Source organism: Thamnophis elegans, chromosome 1 (genome assembly GCF_009769535.1).
Source record: "Thamnophis elegans isolate rThaEle1 chromosome 1, rThaEle1.pri, whole genome shotgun sequence".
NCBI classification, from domain to species: domain Eukaryota; kingdom Metazoa; phylum Chordata; class Lepidosauria; order Squamata; family Colubridae; genus Thamnophis; species Thamnophis elegans.
This window is the reverse complement of record NC_045541.1, coordinates 93,070,557-93,089,487: the sequence shown is the minus strand read 5'-3', so window position 1 is coordinate 93,089,487 and position 18,931 is coordinate 93,070,557.

Below are 18,931 nucleotides of genomic sequence, written 5' to 3'. Positions count from 1 at the left end.
GTTCAAAGGCCTCAATTCTTTGGCACTCAGCCTTTCTTTTTTTTTTTTCTTTTTTTCTTTTTATATTTTATTCATTTTCACATTCCATTTTGCAATCACTTATATACAGGGTATTTGCTATAAGAAAAGAAAAAGATAAAAAAGGAAAACACAACTCATCATTCACAACCCCACCTGACACTTCCATCCTCCATACACCCCATCTACCCCCTCCAACTTTCCTTTCCTCCCTCTAACGCTCCCCTCCTACTTCCCTTTCCCCTCAAACCTTCCTTCTCCCCTTACTCCCAACACGCCCTCCTTGCATTCCCCTTACTCCTTCCTTACTCCTCCCTCCTCTTTCCCTCTACCTCCCTCCTTGGTGTAGGCCTTTATTCAAGTGTTGTTTAATCTGATAAAAAGTAAAATAAACCAAGGAAAAAAAAATATAAAGAAAGAAAAGAGAAAGAAAAAGAAAAAAGAAAAAAGGAAAAAAAACAACAACCGTATATAAGTACATTCTTGTTCTTATTGAGACTATGTTAACACCCACCCACCCACCCCCCATAAATCCCCATCCCTAATCCCCCCGACTTCCCAGGGCCCACACCTGGCACTGCCTTCTGTCTAAAGTATCTTGTATACGTATGGATTAAAAATAAAAGTAATATATTAAAGGAAAGAGAAACAAGAAAAAAGAAAGGAAAAAAAAGAGAAAAGAGAAAAAAGAAAAAAAAAGGAAAAAGAACTCTTTGTGTTGAACTCAGCCCCCCATCTTTATCTATGCCTAAATAGTATAAGTCATTCTATCTATATTTTATTCTCGTCTCTTACTTCTTTGTTATTTACCCCAACCTCCTATAGACTCTCCCGTTCCTCTTCCTTAGCCTTGTATTCAGATAAACATTTATACAGATTTGTGTAGGCATCAATATACAGTCTAACCAAAAATAGTCCCTTCCGGTAAAGTTTAAGCAACGTGGATCATGCCACATATTCAAATATTACTTTACAGAGGAATAATCAAACTTTCCCTTCTAATAGAATTTAAACAGCGTAGATAATCTTTCTTAACCTCATTTTCAAACAGTAATTCAAAATAATCTAACCAAACTTTCCCTTCTTAGTAAAGTTTAAGCAGCGTGGATCAAGTATTACTTTACACAAAAATCAGTTTACAATCTATTTTAAAATAATCCCAACCGGCTTTCTCTTCTAATAGGATTTAAACAACGTAAATCATTCCGCATGCATTTTATCCTCATCCCTTGCTTGTCTGATATTTACCACTATCAAATTTATACAGACATTAGTTTAAGATCTAGCTCAAAGTAATTTCAGCCAACTTTCCCTTCTAATAAGAATTAAATAGCATGGATCATTCCACATATTCAAATAAAACTTTCAACAAAAGTCAGTTAACCTTCTGTTTTAAAGTGATCCCTTCTAATAGAATTTGAACAACATAAATCATCCACATTCATTTTACATATATAATCAAACTTTCCCTTCTAATAAAATTTAAACAGCGTAAATAATCTTTCTTAACCTCATTTTCAAACAGTAATTCAGAATAATCTAACCAAACTTTCCCTTCTTAGTAGAGTTTAAGCAGCGTGGATCAAGTATTACTTTACACAAAAATCAGTTTACATTCTATCTTAAGATAATCCCAACCGACTTTCTCTTCTAATAGGATTTAAACAACGTAAATCATTCCGCATGCATTTTACCCTCATCCCTTGCTTGTCTGATATTTACCACTATCAAATTTATGCAAACATTAGTTTAGGATCTAGTTCAAAGTAATTTCATCCAACTTTCCCTTCTAATAAGAATTAAATAGCATGGATCAATCCACATATTCAAATAATACTTTCAACAAAAATCAGTTAACCTTCTGTTTTAAAGTAATCCCTTCTAACAGAATTTAAACAACATAAATCATTCCGCATTCATTTTACATATATACAATCAATATCACCCCACCAATAAGTTCCGCTTTTTCTACCGGAGAAAGGTCGCAAACCCCCATTCAGTCCACAACTTTGGCAAATATTTTAAAATGTCTAAATCCTCGATCTCCGCTTTTCTGCTTCTCCGAGGGAGGAAAGGCTACCCCCTCCATCTTACAACCACGCGGCCTGCCGCTTGCCTTCTCCTTCAGCTTGTCTCTCCTCTTTTCCGAGTGAATCAGGAAGTCCCGCCTTCAAAGTCTTGTAATAGAAATCTCGAGCCTCCGAAACAGAGTTAAGACGGAATCTTTGATTCTCAAATGTGACCGTAATGCCGGCTGGGGCCTCCCATCTGTATTGGATCTGTTGATTTCTAAGCTCTTTAGTTAAAAAGGCATAGTGTCTTCTTGCTCTCAACATCTGGAAAGGTATTTCTTTGAAGACAATCAGGTCCTGGTCATCAACTCGCAGACTGTTATTATGAAACTTTTGCATAATCGCGTTTCTGGATTCTTTTGTGGAAAAATATATAATTATGTCCCTCGGGAGCTGTCGCTGTTCCGCTACCAACGAGTTCTGGCGATAGATTTTCCGAATCTGCCAATCAAAGTTAAGTCCCGGGCTTCCCACCGCATGGCTGAAGGCTTCAACAAAGGTCTGTTTCAAATTCTCTCGCTCCTTTTCGCGGAGTCCTCTGACTCTTATTGCAAATGCCTTCCTATTAAAATTTATCATCACGAGCTGTTCTTCAGTGTCTCTAATTTTTTGTTGTAATATTTGAATATTAGTAGTCAAATTAGAATTAGCCTCCTCCAAGCTTTCCAATTTATTCTCTATTTCAGCAGAGTAATCTGACAGGGCAGACACGGCTGCAAACGTATTCACCTTCATTTGGTCAATTTTAAACTTTAAATCATCATATAGCTCCAATACGAATTCCTTGATTTCTTGTTTAAAATCATTAAGCATTTGAAAGAAAAATTCCTGTGTTAAAAATTCTCCAGTAGAGGGCATAGGAGACAAGGGCTGTGATTCCAGTATAAATTCTTTAGATTCTTTAGGCACATTTGTAGAGAGACGCTTCGATTTTGACCTGGGTGCCATAATAAATAAACAAATAAACAGCGCTTTCGCTCCCCTCTATTTCCAAAAAAAAAAGAGTTTATTTTGTTAAGGAGCGGTCTGCAGGAAGGTAAAACCGGCTAAGTACATCACCTATCAGTCACCAATGGAGAGAAATCGCCATTTTGAAGTCCGTTTAAACAAAGAAGTCTCTAAGACAAATGGTGCTGGTAATTAAGATAGTAATAAAAGCATAAATCTCACAGGAGTGGGACCCGCCCGTATTAGTCCTGGCTTGGAACAACTTTGCTTTGTCCTGGGGGGGGGGGGCTCGCCTGTCTAGGGCTGCAAAAAGAGGCAGCTGAGAAGAACTGGCTGGAGATAAAAGCTCCGCTCCCGCTGGATCTAATCTCTGTCCACAGCCAAAAAAAGAGAAAGGCTGTGGATTATGAATAGACCCTAGCACACAGAGCTACTCCCTGCCCCTTTCTTAGCCAAAAAGGGGTGATATCTATGATCTTATTTAGATATACAGACCAGATCTCTGAGAGGAGCTCAGTTGAGCCCTCCTCGGCAACAGGCTCCGCCCCCAGGAAGTCCGGCACTCAGCCTTTCTTATGGTCCAACTTTCACAGCCATACATTGCAACTGGGGAAACCATAACCTTGACTATACACACTTTTGTTGGCTGGTTGATGTGTCTGTTTTTTAGTATGCTATCTAGATTTGCTATAGCTTTCCTCCCCAGGAGGAAGTGTCTTAATCTCTTGGCTGCAGTCCCCATCTGTGGTGATCTTGGAGCCCAGGAAAATGAAATCTGTCACTACCTCCATTTCTTCCCCATCTATTTGCTAGGAATTGAGAGGGCCGGACGCCCTGAACTCAGTTTCTTAATGTTGAGTTTCAAGCCAACTTTTGCACTCTCATTCAATGTACTTCAATGCTTTGAATCCTTTTTAGAAATATAACTTCAGGAAGAAAATGAATTAAGGACTCCTGGCATTAATAGGATTGTAAAAGAGTTTATGATACCCAAACATTTTGCTTGTGTCAGATTATGAGGAGTTGTAAATTAAAACATAAAAAGTATGCAGAATATTTTAAAAAATAGAAACTTATTTATTATAGATTACTATCTATAAATAAGCAAAATGCTTAATTATAAGCAAATTATAGAGGTTAGAAAATTTGAAAGCAATTAATATTAAGCAGTTGAAGATTCCAGGCATAACTGCTAATTAGTAAGAAAGGCAGTCTGGGCTTAACATACATCCATTTACAGAAAGCTGAGGGCAGAAATAATTAAATTTGTCATCAAAAACAAGTATTTAGGTCTTTTATAGTATTCAGTTCCTCCAGGGTTCTCTGATCCTTTTAAAAATATAACTATTTTCAACACCATAGTATTTTCCTTATTTCTTTTCACAAAACATCAATATCTTTGTTTATTATGCTGCACTTGTGTCAGGAATTTAGGAAGAAGATATAATGGTGGCATTGGGTTACAAATCACCATTTGCACCTTATCATTGCTGTCTCATCATGGTTTGCTTATGATACTGCTGGAAGCCTTCCCAAGAAAGGGATATGGTTTATCAACCACAGTCGCTAGATTTGAAAATTATTGCAAATAAATCATTTGGTAGCCTAACATTTCCGAAACCAGGTCATCCTGTCCAAGGGTGGGTTGCTCCCAGTATTACTGCCAGTTTGGCACATGCAAAAATTTTGTGCTCACATGCATGCCAGACAATGCTCCACACATGAACTCATTTGCATAACAATAGGTCTGCGCTTGCGCAAAACATTAAAAAAAGAAAATAAATTTACACCATTATAATTCTTCTGCGCGTGCGCAGAACCAAAAATCAAGATGGTGACCCTGTAGGAGAACCTGTTCAGGCATGGTAGGCCTGGGTTGCTGCCGGTTCAAATGACCCAGGCCACCAAACCACTACCGGTTCAACCGAACCGATCTGAACCAATAGGAACCTACCTCTGATCCTGTCCACCTTTATGGTCTAATGTAATAATTCAAACATTACTCTTCTTGTTCCATGTAAGAGTCCATAGTTGTGAAATATGGGCCATTCAATCTAAATATCCTGTTCATCGGTAACTGTGTGCCAGCTGTTTTTCCTACTAAACATCTATCCAAGATTTTTTTAACTGGATGGCTTCCATGCATTTTATCATAGTTGCATTAGTCTTGTCAGCAGAGGTGGGTTCCTGCTGGTTCTAACCGGTTTGGTTGAAGAGGTTTGCCAAATCTACCGTACCGGTTAGAAGAGGTTCCACTGGTAGACCTGGAAGTAAGTTCTGGAATGCCTGCCCCGGCCCTGTTGCTCACTCGCCCCGCCCGTTCCATCGCAGCTCGCTTGCTCCCCTGCCCATCCGCACTAAACTAGCCCAGCCCACCGCTCACTGTTTGGTTGGAGTCTAGCCAATCCGTGAGCGGGCTGGAGTCAACCTGCCCACCTCTAACATCCGTTTAAAAGCACGGCACCAACGGCCAATGAGAGTCTTTAGCATTCCCGAGCATCTATCACAACGCGCTTGCTGATTGGGTCCTCCCTTCACTTCACCTTCTAGCAGCTTGCTGCTTCCCTCAGGTAAGCCTAGTGCAAGGGGGGTGGCGGTGGGGGGAAGTTAGCATATATCAGCTCACAGCTTTTGTGTGGAAAGCCTTCAGGCCTCCCCTCGCAAAAGCCACAGGCTGGCCCCATGTGGCCAAAAGGGGTGCAGCGGCAGCAGGAAGCTAGTGTTTTAATTTATTGTGTGTGGAATACTTTTAACTAGTTTTATTTATCTTTCCTGTCCTTAAGGTTGGGGAAAAAACTGGTTTAATCTGCAGTCTTTTGGGGGGAAATTGTTATTTTTTGGTGTCATAGTTTGTGTGTATGTGTGTCTGTGTGTAATGTCCCGCAGTTATCTACACATTAATAATGATCAAGTACTAATAATATTTCCTTATACATCTTAGTGACCTTTCCTTACATAATTGGTGTTTTCTTCCATACTTTTAGATTTCTAATTTCTGTTTCTGTTAGTTAGCAATTGATAAAACAAATCTCACGTGAAAAAGTATTCAAAGCCTTCTTGATTTTAATTGTCAATTTATTCATTCCTACACATTCTAATATTTATTCATTTTCATATCTTTGCATTTCCACTGTTGTGCAAACACAATTCCAGCAGCTGTATAAAATGAAAAATTAAATATGTATTGTATTCCCTTTGAAATGCCCAACCAAATATTACTGGTTTTAATCCATATCTTGCTTTACCATTGCTGCTAACCATGACACCACTAACTCTTGAATATTTGGTCTGTCCTAAGTAATGAACCTAATTCATATATTCCTGTTTTTTGAACTGAAGAATAAATTTCAGAAAAAGAAATCTGTATTGCTCTGTGAATCTACCTATGACATTCATTCTTTATCTAACTTCTTAAATGACTATATCTTCCCTGTTTGTTGGGGGACATCCTTTCTGAAAAGACTGTACATTGTTGGGTGAAAACAGAGGTCCCTTCTGTTACCTGTAGTGTAGTCCTCAGCTTACAACCACAATTGAGTCCTATATTGTTTTATTTCTTCTGCAGTTAGTATTATTTAACAGGATGAGAGGCAACAGAGTATGACCGCCAGGACAGTCATCCTTTCTATGTAAGTAGCTGTTTTATTGCTTTGTGTGCTTGTTTCATGCCTAATATAGCAGTGAAAGCAATTAAAGTCTTCCTTTCTGTATCTCTTTGTGCAGGCCATTCATTGGAGCAAGGTGGTCAGTGGGTGACTTCAACACACAAAAGGACAGTAATCTTCCTTTTCTATTATTTTGTGTGGTGGTTTCATCCTAATGCAGTGCATGCAATGAAAGAGTTCATTTCTGTGTCTCTTCTTTGTGCAGGCCATTCATTAGAGTCAGTGATATTGAAGACTGGCAAGGACAGTCATCTTCCTTCTGTAAGTAGTTCTTGTATTGTTTTGTGTACTTATTTTAATCTTATTTAAGTAGTAAGTACACAAAATAATAAAGTTTCATTTTATATCTTTTTGTAGATCATCCATTGGGGCAAGGAATTCAGTGACATCATCTTGGCCACTCCCACTCGGTCACATGACTGCCAAGCCATTCCCATCCAGTCACATGACTCCCAAGCCACTCCCACCCAGTCACATGGTCAGCAAGCCACTCCCACCCAGTCACATGGCCAGCCACTCCCACCTGGTTACATGGCCGGCAAGCCAGTCCCACAAAGCAGGCCACACCTACAGAAGAGGTTCCAAAAAAAATTGAAACCCACCACTGCTTGTCAGTGAGCACAGAAACAAATAGCTATGAAAGCAATATCTAAAAATGTAACATTTGAACATTTCAAAATTTTATAAAAGCAAACTTCATAGGGACAAGTATCTCTAAAATGTTTAAAAACTACAACTTGGAACCTTGATCACAATGTTGCCTTAAAATAATAGGACAAAACCCTGTATTTTATAATGAATAACAAGCATTATAATATATGTACTTGCAACTGAATATGCAAAAATATTAATCCAAAGAAATATTAAAATGTTCCTTTATATAGTAAAAAGTATTATTAGAAAATTAAATTCAATGAAACTTCTACAACAATGTGTGTAAAAAATTGAAAATAGATTGCTTTGCTATATTACTACCACATTCACAGCAGTATGTTTATAGGAATCACATAAAAACCAATTTTAGTGTGTGTTTGTGTATTACACACACTTTCTACATGAAAACATAAGGACAACATTTCCATAAGTCTATTGGAGAAATAGTACCCACAATTTACAAGAGTGTTTTTGGGTCCCATTCTAGGTTTAGGAGAGAATAACAGGCTGAAAATCACATAACCAGCTTCCATGACTAATGACTCACTCCTTTCAGATGAGTGCCTTAACAGCTACACCACATAGACAGACAGACATACACAAATAGATGAGAGAGATTTTCAATCAATAATGCCATGGGTGCATAGAATGTTTAGAATTCTCATGGTAATATACTAAGCCACCCAGACTATTACACAGAATTCTATAGCAAGAACAGTTATTTTTTTTTTAAAAAAATGTCAAAATAAAGCAGCTACCAAGTTAAAACTAAGTTCCTCCTTTTCATTTATCTTCATCCTCTTTGCAAATTTTCTCAAACCCTATCCTGTTAAATGTTAAATATTTCTGACCCAGTCAATTTTTTCATCATTAACTTATGCTCATCTTTGTGTGTTTTTTGATTTTTCAGTACACTAAGATGGGGAAAATATTTCAGATAAAAGAGAGAGAGAGAGAGGGAGGGAGGGAGAGAGAGAGAGAGAAAGAGAGAGATGATTCATTCTACCTATGTGTAAGATAAAAAGGCAGAACCTTCAAGTCCCTTCTTTCTCAGAGTGTAAAACCCTAGTACTTAAAGAGTTAAACTGTTTTTCTCAGTCAAATGAGATGATGACTCAAATGCACATGGGGGCAGATATATATTGAGTGGGAAGGTGACATTTTTATCTAGTCACTTTTCTGACAGTAACAACAACATTTTAATGTTAATTATTACATCTAGGGAACATTCTTCCCCTACAAATGAGGTTAAATGTTTTTCAGAGTTTTCACTCCTGCCCATTGTTTCTCTTGCAATTTGTCAGAAAAAAATGCTTTCGAATATTTATGCAGTTAAGCGAGAAGACATAGTTAATAGTCTCTGCTTTCCCAGTTAATGTCCTGTGACATGAAATCTCCTTACATTAAAAGAAGATAGAAGATTAAAAGAAGACAGCCACACAACAGTGGCTACACCTTGAAAAGAAAAAGGAAGCTCCACTGAAATGTCTTGTATAATTCTTGGCATCACAAATGCCACCTGATCCTGGGAAAGGGGATATTTAGCTTCAGAAACAGCCCCATTATATACTTTCCCCCAATAAGTGACCATTTACATGCATCTTGGTTTCATATAGAGTTGGCTGAAATAAGGCTTTTCTTTGGTGGTCCATTTCAACTTTTCACAGCTAGCATAGTGGATCGCTTGCTTTGAGGTCAGATCCCTCCAGTAACAACCTTGGAAATGATGGTAGCTCACTGCCAGGGAGATCAAAGCACAACATTTCATACATATGATGATTTAGCTTGAAACCATTTTGCACATTTCGATAATTTAACTGCCTCTGTATTTATAAAGGCATCAAAAGAACTATTTATTCTTCTTCCTTACCTTCCTCCTCCTCTGCCTCCTCCTTCACCACCACCACCACCACCACTACCACTACTACTACTACTACTCTTCCTCCTCCTCCTCCTCCTCCTCCTCCTCCTCCTCCTCCTTCTCCCCCGGGGCCAGGTAAGTTCCTGCAATTTTCCCAGGGACTCCTTCCTAGGACTAAGAGAGAGAAAGAGAGAGAGGGAGGGAGGGAGATTGAGAGAGAGAGAGAGAGAGAGAGAGAGACTCCCTCAATGCTCCTCAGATGGTCTTGTGGCTATGATAGGACTGGAACTCACAATCTCCTACTTTCTAGCTGGTGTCTTAACTGAATACCAAACTGTCTCTCCATTATCTTTTAAATGTTTTTTTTTCTTTTTCAACCTCTTTTTTTTTTTTTTGAAAAGTTGCAATGATTTATTTGGAATGCAATTACTGAAGTCATTCTTTTCCCTAACACTTTGCCATTGCTAATTATTCTTAATTATTTTTTAAAAAATATATCCTTTCTAAACTTTTATACATGTTGTATGATAAATCTGTCCCTTTTCAACTTGTTTGTTTGTTTTGTAAAACAAATATGGAGGGAAGGCATCAACTATGTCATTACTGCAAGAAATTCTTGGGAGCTGCTATTAAGTTTCACCCTAATTGAAATGTCTACCTTGCTCTCAGTAATAGGTAACAGAGCAAGATAATCTCACTGTAGCTTTAACTTCTTGCACCTTCTGTTTTGATAAGACCGTTGTCTCTTAATGTGACAGATCTTGCTTCTACGTTGGCAGATACTGAGAGGCTTCCATGATTTTCAGAATCATCCTGATAATCTTCACTTATTTTTTAAGATGAGGCAGTTTCTGATTGGATTGTTGCTCTTAATTTCTTTATTCTGGCTCAATCACTGGCATAACATTTTATTCTCAGTAAACACTGATATTATCCCCAACACTTTGTAGTAATTGAACTTGCTTTGTGATAGGTTCAAAGATGCTCCTGTATATTCAATTATTTGTGGAGGACAGAAGATTTGTGATATTTTAAATAACTGCTTAATTGCCAGATGTAGGGACAGATTAGATTTGATTCATATCTTTAAAAAGTACATTGGTGGTACAGTGGTTAGATAGTTGCCCACTATTCTCTGATCACACCATTTCAACATTTTCAGCTTTTTACCTTTTTAAATTTAAGCTGCCAATCAAACATTTCTCAGCTCCTACTGGCAGAGCACAAGCCTGGCAGGTATCCGGACTAATTTCCTGCAGGTCAACTGCACATTCCGGAAATGATCTACAGCATTTCACAAAATCAGAAAACTTGAAGTTTGTTTTGATAATCCCAGAACCCAGTCATGCAACACTTTTATCACAGACCCATTACTTTGCCTTTTGAGATGATTTATCACAAAAAAGCTGTTGTAAACTCACAATTGCCCTGTGCAGAATAGTTAATGCAATCAATATAATGTCTTGTTCGTGTCACAATGTGATTAGAAACTGCTGGCCATGATGAGGCATCCATTTCCAAATTCACTAGAAATTAATCTCTATATTTTTCTCCCAAATCAAAGTCACCAGCTATAATCTGAACAGCAACTGACCAGGAGAAAAAGTATGACTACACCTTCACTGTTATTACATCATCATGCAATAGTTCATTATTATCACATCATAGAGTAGTAGGTTCTTTGCCACAGAACTTGTTTATAAAAGTATCTTGACAACTATAGAAGTAAAAATCTTACCAGAATGTCACAAATTGGTATACGGTACCAGCAAATGTTTCCAATCAATGCTCTATGTTAAAACACGGACAATACATTTTATCTTTAGGCAACAGGTATTTGTATAGTAGCAAATCTTTTTGTGTGTGCTTGTTAATATTAACAGCTGAGCTGCTTTGCTTCCATTTGTACCTAAAGCATCTATCGGCTTGACACTGGTAAGTTTATGCATGCCAAAATTAACAGCAAATAACAACACTGATTCCTTATAGAGGAAGTCTAGAGACAGCTGGTAGTATTGCACAATGTGCACTTTGTTTTATTCTTTTCCAAAAGGTTCAGGAAGTAGAGATTTAATTGGTAGGACAGGGACATGTCTTCCCACCATCCAGATGGATAATGCATTGCCTTTAAGGTTTGCAAAAGCTGCTTATGCTGAAAAGCTCACTGTCTCATATGCTTGTTATGAGCATTTCATTGGTGGTGTATTTAGAGAGTACAAATTTTGTACACATAAACATGAAAAAGGACTGTATCTAATGCTTGCTATACATGCCTACACTTTCCATTGGTAGGTAGCAAGATTTTTGTGCTGCCTGCCTTCTTGTCTGTGAAATATTAACTGGATCCCTTTAAAAAATGTGTAACCTATACAGCTGTGATATTACATGGAAAACACATTTCCAGATTATTTCCTTATCAGCTGCACTCAGAGACTCCTAACATATCTCTTAGACACAGATTACTGTACTATGGTGCAACACAGCACGCTGAATTGTGAAACAACACACCTCCACATCCACCCTAGTATGTAGTGGATTTCAAAACCTATGCTGGCTAAAGATACTGGACAGTGGACACAAATAGCTCCTGGAGATTAATTATGCACAAAATTAAGCCTTTCACGAACATTCTTCTCTTCTACCTGAATCAATGGGCAATATTTTAATGTTATAAATACAGAATGATTAACATACGATTATCATTACAAGTGACTTAAAAAATTCAGTAGTCTATTGCAAATCATCCATGAGTATTTATACGAAAATTGAAGTGTTCCATCCAGAAAATTAATAAAAAAGCAACTGAGTCCTGGAATTTCTCAGTGTATTTTCAGTCACTTCTCCTCTGAATAAATTTAATCAGTTTTGACTTTCTGCTCTTCTGAAAGCATGAAAGGATGAAAAATGTGCTATTGGCAAATAGTATTTATTCAGAAATGCTATAAATTTATTGAAATATTGTGATTTAAGATGTTTGACTAGTACTGCGAACATACAAGTTCAAATCCACACTCAGCCATAGATGCTTACTAGGTAACTTTGGACCAATCTCTCTCACAAAACAATCTACCCAGTAGGATTGTTGTAATGGGATAAAATGAGAAAAATGAATGTCAGATATGTTACCTTCCTTGTCTTATTCCAAGGAAGTGATCTACACTTTCATTTCCCATCTCTCATGGAATTGTCATTCCTGCCCTATGTCCACTACTCCTAGTTGATAAGCCCATATCTAAACCATAGGAGTCACATGGCCAGATTTTGCAATTAAGATATACTGGTACAAATTCAACCAATCTAGTTTAGAACTTCTTTACTTCCAGGCTCTCCATCATGGCCCCACTTTTAATAATCTCCATTGTCTCCCAAACAGATGTAGGAAGGCCATCTCAGTTCTATTTCATTTTCTCCTCCGTTTTGTACAGTAACTAGATTCTAAATGGCAGAGTCTTTTTCTGGAATTGACAGACACGTCCCTGGAAGAGTCCACCACTCCAGACCTCATAGCCAGAAACTCTTCTACATGACACAATTCTGCCTCCTCTAATCATTCTTGTAAATAGCACCTTCAGCCAGGCCTAGTTCTCTGTCTTCATGACTTTAGTGTTCTCTTTTCTTCCACACCTCCAAGATTTTTTCTCATTATTCTTTGATTTGCACATCAGTCGGAAAAAAGAAAAATGGCATAGTAGTATATTTAAGAAAAGATATTAAAGCTGAGCTAATTGAAGCAGATCCCTTTGGAAGATATATTGCATTAGATTTAATCATAGAAGGGAAAAAGACGTTACTTTTGGGAATTTATGCTCCTAATCAACAACAAGATGGATTTTATAGAAATCTCCACGCTAAATTAGTACAGTGGGACTTTGAGTCTTGTATATTATTGGGTGACTGGAATGGCGTGATAGACACCAAAAGAGATAAGAAGACAGCTCGCCCGAATACCAAATTTCGAGCTAAGTTACCCCAAGCCTTTTTTGACATGCTGGACGACTTTGAATTGCGAGACGCTTGGCGCGAGACGCATGCAGAAGAACATGACTTTACCTTTTTTTCCAATAGACATCAATCTCTTTCAAGGATTGATTTTATACTAATTACAAATGATTTACTTTGTAGGGTGAAGAAGACAAAGATTATGGCGAGAGTTCTTTCAGACCATAATCCAGTCTGGATGGAATTGGGAAGGGTAGCCCAGCCAAGAAGGTCCTGGAGGTTGAATGAAAACTTATTTAGATATGAAAAGTATGTTAATGATTGTAAAAAATTGCTATCGGAATATTTTGTTCTCAATATGAACAAGGGTACATCTTTGGAATATGTATGGGATGCAAGCAAAGCGTATATGAGAGGAGTATTAATGAATATAAACAAAATACATAGACACAAACAAGGGCAAAAACGAAAAGAATTGGAAGAGGAAATTAAAGGGAAAGAGTCAGAGTTAACATTGAATCCAGGAGATACAAAGATTAGGGAAACAATTGCTATATTAAAATCTCAGTTTGATATGCTGATCTCTGACCAGGTAGCTACTAGTTTATTATATGCTAAACATAATACTTTCTGCAATGCAAATAAACCCGGTAGGTGGTTGGCTTATCAGATTAGAAAAAAAAGGAAAGCTCGAAATGTATCCAAATTGTGTTACAGAGGGAGGGAAGTGTTTCAACAGGAAGAGATTCAAAAGGTATTTCGGGAATTTTTTACAGAGTTGTATAAAGGGGATAAAATTAAGGACGGAGATATAGACAAATTCCTAGATAAAGAGAAAATCCCCCTAGTTAGAGAAGAACATAGGCATAAGCTGAATCAACCTATAACCTCTGGGGAAATTTTGCAGGCAATTAAACAATTAAAGTTAGGGAAAGCACCAGGCACAGATGGTTTAACAGCTGTTTATTATAAAAATCTACAGTTAGAAATGGTAGAACCCCTCAGAGAATTATTCAATAAAATTCAATCGGGAGGGAAAGTGCCTCCTTCGTGGAAGACTGCGTTCATATCGTTGATACCCAAAGAAGATCAAGACCTTACCCAACCAAAAAATTATAGACCTATTTCATTACTCAATGTAGATTATAAAATTTTTACTAAAATATTAGCAAATAGGCTAATGGGGGTAATTCAGCAACTGATACATACCGATCAAACTGGTTTTATACAGGGCAGACAGATGAAGGACAACGTTAGATTAATTATCAACGCTTTAGAATACCTGGGAAAGAACAATCAAATCCCGGCCGCATTCATATTTTTGGATGCGGAGAAAGCCTTTGATCGAGTTAATTGGCAATTCCTGCTGAAGACATTGCAAAAAATGCAGATAGGAGATGGCTTTTTACGGTCAATTGGTGCAATATATCAGCAGCAAGCAGCCCAGATCATTGTTAATGGAAATCTGACAGACTCCTTTCAAATTGAAAAAGGTACAAGACAGGGCTGTCCTCTGTCCCCATTATTGTTTATTATAACTTTGGAAATATTGTTGAATAAGATACGGGGCCTGGGCGGTTTAAAAGGGATTAAAATTAGACAGCAAGAATATAGAGTCCGTGCATTTGCGGATGATCTGGTTATAATATTGGAACAACCGCAGGAAACTAGTAGGGTATTACTGAATACGATCAATCAATATGGTCAAGTCTCAGGATTTAAAATAAATCTAGGAAAAACCAAAATAATAGCTATAAATATGACTACCAAACAGAAGGAAGAACTGGGGGCGATGCTAAGATGTGAGGTAGTTAAAAAAGTTAAATATCTTGGAGTTAATATTTTAATCTCAAATGGGAAATTATACAAGTATAATTATGAATCACTTTGGCATAGTACACAGTTGGAGTTGAAAAGGTGGGAAAAACTGCATTTGTCCTTGCTGGGTAGAATAGCGGCAGTAAAAATGAACATTTTACCAAAATTTTTATTTCTTTTTCAAATGTTACCAATACTTAAAAGAGATGCGAATCTTTTAGAATGGCAGAAGGGTATCAATAAATTTGTGTGGGCAGGAAAGAAGCCGAGGGTAAAGATGAAAATAATGCAAGATGCACGTGAAAGAGGAGGATTGAAATTACCTAACTTAAAATTATACTATGATGCAGTGGCATTATCTGCAATTAGTGATTGGATTCATCTAACTAATGACAGAATTTTGAATATCGAGGGATATGACTTTTTATATGGTTGGCATGCTTACCTGTTATTTAACAAAAAAAACGGATAAGAAATTTAAAAATCACATCTTAAGAAATGCTTTATTGCGGGTTTGGAAAAAATATCAACATAAACTAAATGATAAAGTGCCCATGTGGGCAATTCCTAGACATGCAATTGAAAATATGAATGTAGAACAAAAACACGATAGAACCACCTATAGACAACTTCTTATCTCAGAAAGAGGGGTGATGGAACTAAAATCTTTAGAGGTACTTAAAGAAGAGAAGGTAGTTCAAACGTGGTTTCAGTATGGTCAACTACAGGCTAGGTGGAAAACAGATCAAAAAATTGGCTTTGTAAAAGTTGAGGATAATTTGTTTAAACAAATAAGAGATCAAAGCTCAATGCATATAAAGAGGATATATAATGTATTAGTACAGATGGATTCTGAAACGGAACTGATTAAGGATTGTATGATAAAATGGGCTCAGAATATCGAGGAACCAATAATGCTTGAAACATGGGAAAGAATCTGGGTAAGAAATGTGAAATTTACACAAGCACAAAACTTGAGAGAAAATTTTTATAAGATGTTTTATAGATGGCACCTAGATCCTAAAAAGCTTGCCTCTATGTATCCAAATGTTCAACCTAAATGTTGGAGATGTGGTTCTTGTGATGCTACATATTTTCATATATGGTGGACATGTCGTAATGTTAAGGCATTCTGGATAAAAATATGGTGGATCCTGCAAAACATCTTTAAAAGAAGGATAAAATTTACCCCCCAGTTGTTTTTACTGGGTATATTTATTGATTTTACAGTAGCAGAGACTAATTTGATTCTGTATTTAATAACGGCAGCAAGACTCTTGGTGGCGCAGTATTGGAAGAAGAAAGATTTACCTACAATTCAAGAATGGACTTTGAAAGTTATGAACTTAGCCGAAATGGCCAAAATCTCAGCATATCTCAAAGAACATTCAAACGAGAGATATAAACGAGACTGGAAAAAGTGGATTGATTACATAAAAAGTAAATATGGGACTAAGAAACTCCAGATAGCTTATGCTTAGTATCAGTAATAATTTAAATTGTTTAAAATTTGGGTAACAGTAAGAAGCTGAGTTCAATGTAGAGATATTTTAGACTGTGATTGTTCAAAAATTATACCACGTATGGTCTTTGGGAAGTCGGGGGGAGGGAAGGGAGGTGGGGATTTAGGGGGAGGGGGGAGGGGGGAAATACAATATGTGTTAAATTCCATGATTGTATTTGTATACTGTGGCTTTTCAATGTTAGTGCAAAAATAGAACAAACCGAATATACTGGAAGGTAATAGATACCGAAGGAAAGAGTCGAGTGAAAGAAGAAGGAGGGTGGAGAGGGTGAGAGAGAGGAGGAGGAGAAGGGAGGGAGGGAATGGAGAGGGAGTGATAGGGTTAAGGTTAGAAAGAAGGGGAGGGGAAGTAGGCGTAGAGGGGTGTGTGAGAAGGAAGAATGAAAGTTGGAGGGGGTTGAAAGAGGGTGTATGGCAGGCTAAGGTGGTATACTGGGTTTGTATTGTAGAGGGCATTTTCTATATAAGTGAGGGCCGTGTTTATTATTCAATGTTATATGCCCTGATTAAGCACAGTGAATATGTGATTGTATAGAATGAAAACATAATAAAATATATATTTAAAAAAAAAAAAAAGGAAATATTGTATATCCTCGTTTTACAATATCTTTACCTTTAGACAATTTTAGCTTAGTTAAATACCTTTTCAGTTTTTTTAATTCTAAACAACTGATATAGGTGGGGTCTGTAAATTACGATGACGGTCTCAACCATGCAAAGGACAGTGTTTTTATGGCATGATTGAAGCCTGCATCTTGATTTTTTTTATCCTTCTGTGGATACCCATATCTATCAGAGCTATTTTCCTCAACCGATCTGAGGCTGTCTTAAGCACTTAACTGAAGCTGTCCATCAAAGTAATGGCATTGCTAATTTATTCAGCATAAGTACGGGGTGTCAGCTGCGTTCATGTTCCATATTAACTCTGTTGCACAGGGGGCAGGAGGCTGGCTGTTACCCACCTGCTAACAATTTTGCTTGGTTTATTTGGCTCATTCAAAGTATGTATAAATTTACATTGTGTTTGCTAAATTTTCTATCACTGAAATTAATTGTTTAAAAACTAGAATAAATCAAATCAACATTCTATATTTGGGATCTGATAAATACAAGATTACCGAACATATAGTTGCTTAACTTTAACTAAATTATGATTGCTTTATTATTTATTTAATTTTATGCCCCCCCCCCCTTCACAATGGCTCTTTATCATGTTTCTTTCTGTTTCATAACTAATTTTATTTTTCAGTTCTAACTATTCTGCTTCTGTGACAAAGGAATGCTTTCCAGAGCATTGATTCTGGAACACCATAAAAAGGAAAACAAGCATGACATAGAAAAGGAAAGAGTACCACAAACAGGTTATTCCAGGAAATGCATTGCTTGTAAATAAAGGGAAATGTTATCTATTTGTTATAATATTTTTCATAAAATATATGAAAAATGAAACGACTTTCCCATTCTTCTTTATCAAGACAAGTACAAATAATTTCAATAACTTATATCACTCTAACATTTCAACTTAAGATCTCTTCTTCCTGTATCTCATCTCTTATACATAAACAAATTATAAAGCCTCATTATTCAATATTAAGTAACAAAAGTCTGCTAAGTTATTAGAAAGAACATTTACTGTATTTTAAGCTAATCATATTAATCAGTTTCATATTCCTTTACTTTTAGCATAGTAACTCGTTACTTTCTCTGCATTTAATCATAGGAGATCATTGCTTGACCAATTTAATATATTAATCTAAAATATTTTTCATTTATTTAATTTTGCTTCATGACTCTACAGAGTTTTTAAGGATGCAGAGTCAGGACTCAATCTGAAAAAAGCTAGAAATACAGAATTGATGGAAAGCAGGCCTAGTCAACTGTTTTGAAAGAGTAGGGACCATAATATTTTAACACTGCCTAATGCTAATGCCTCCTTCAAGCTTATTCTGATCTCTACAGACCTTAAAAAGACCTGGAACATTCGCTGGACACCTGGAACAGGATGAATAGCATACACAAACAGTGAGGTGTTGTAGACTTTAATTCTAACATCTGTGTAATAGCATGTGTTACTTTTCTTTATCATGTTGGTTTGCTTCCCAGAATCATACCGCTTGAGTTGGGTGACCATATTATACAAGTGTTCTAAATAATTATAGAAAAAAGTGAAATCGTGGCAACTGGACCAAAGTTTATTAAATAAACTTTTGTCATAATTTAACCTTTTAAAATACTTTTGGCCTAAATGATTGAGTCTTCATTTACTTATTATGTCCTAATTAATTAAATAATTTCCTTCCATGATTGGCAAACACAGCTGCTTTTTTAATTTCATACAAAGCCCTAGAAAGAGATAATTAAAAAGTTAGGATTGATCATCTCTAAGTAACTCACTCAAAGTGCCCTGTCTCTTTTTTCCATTCCTTGTATG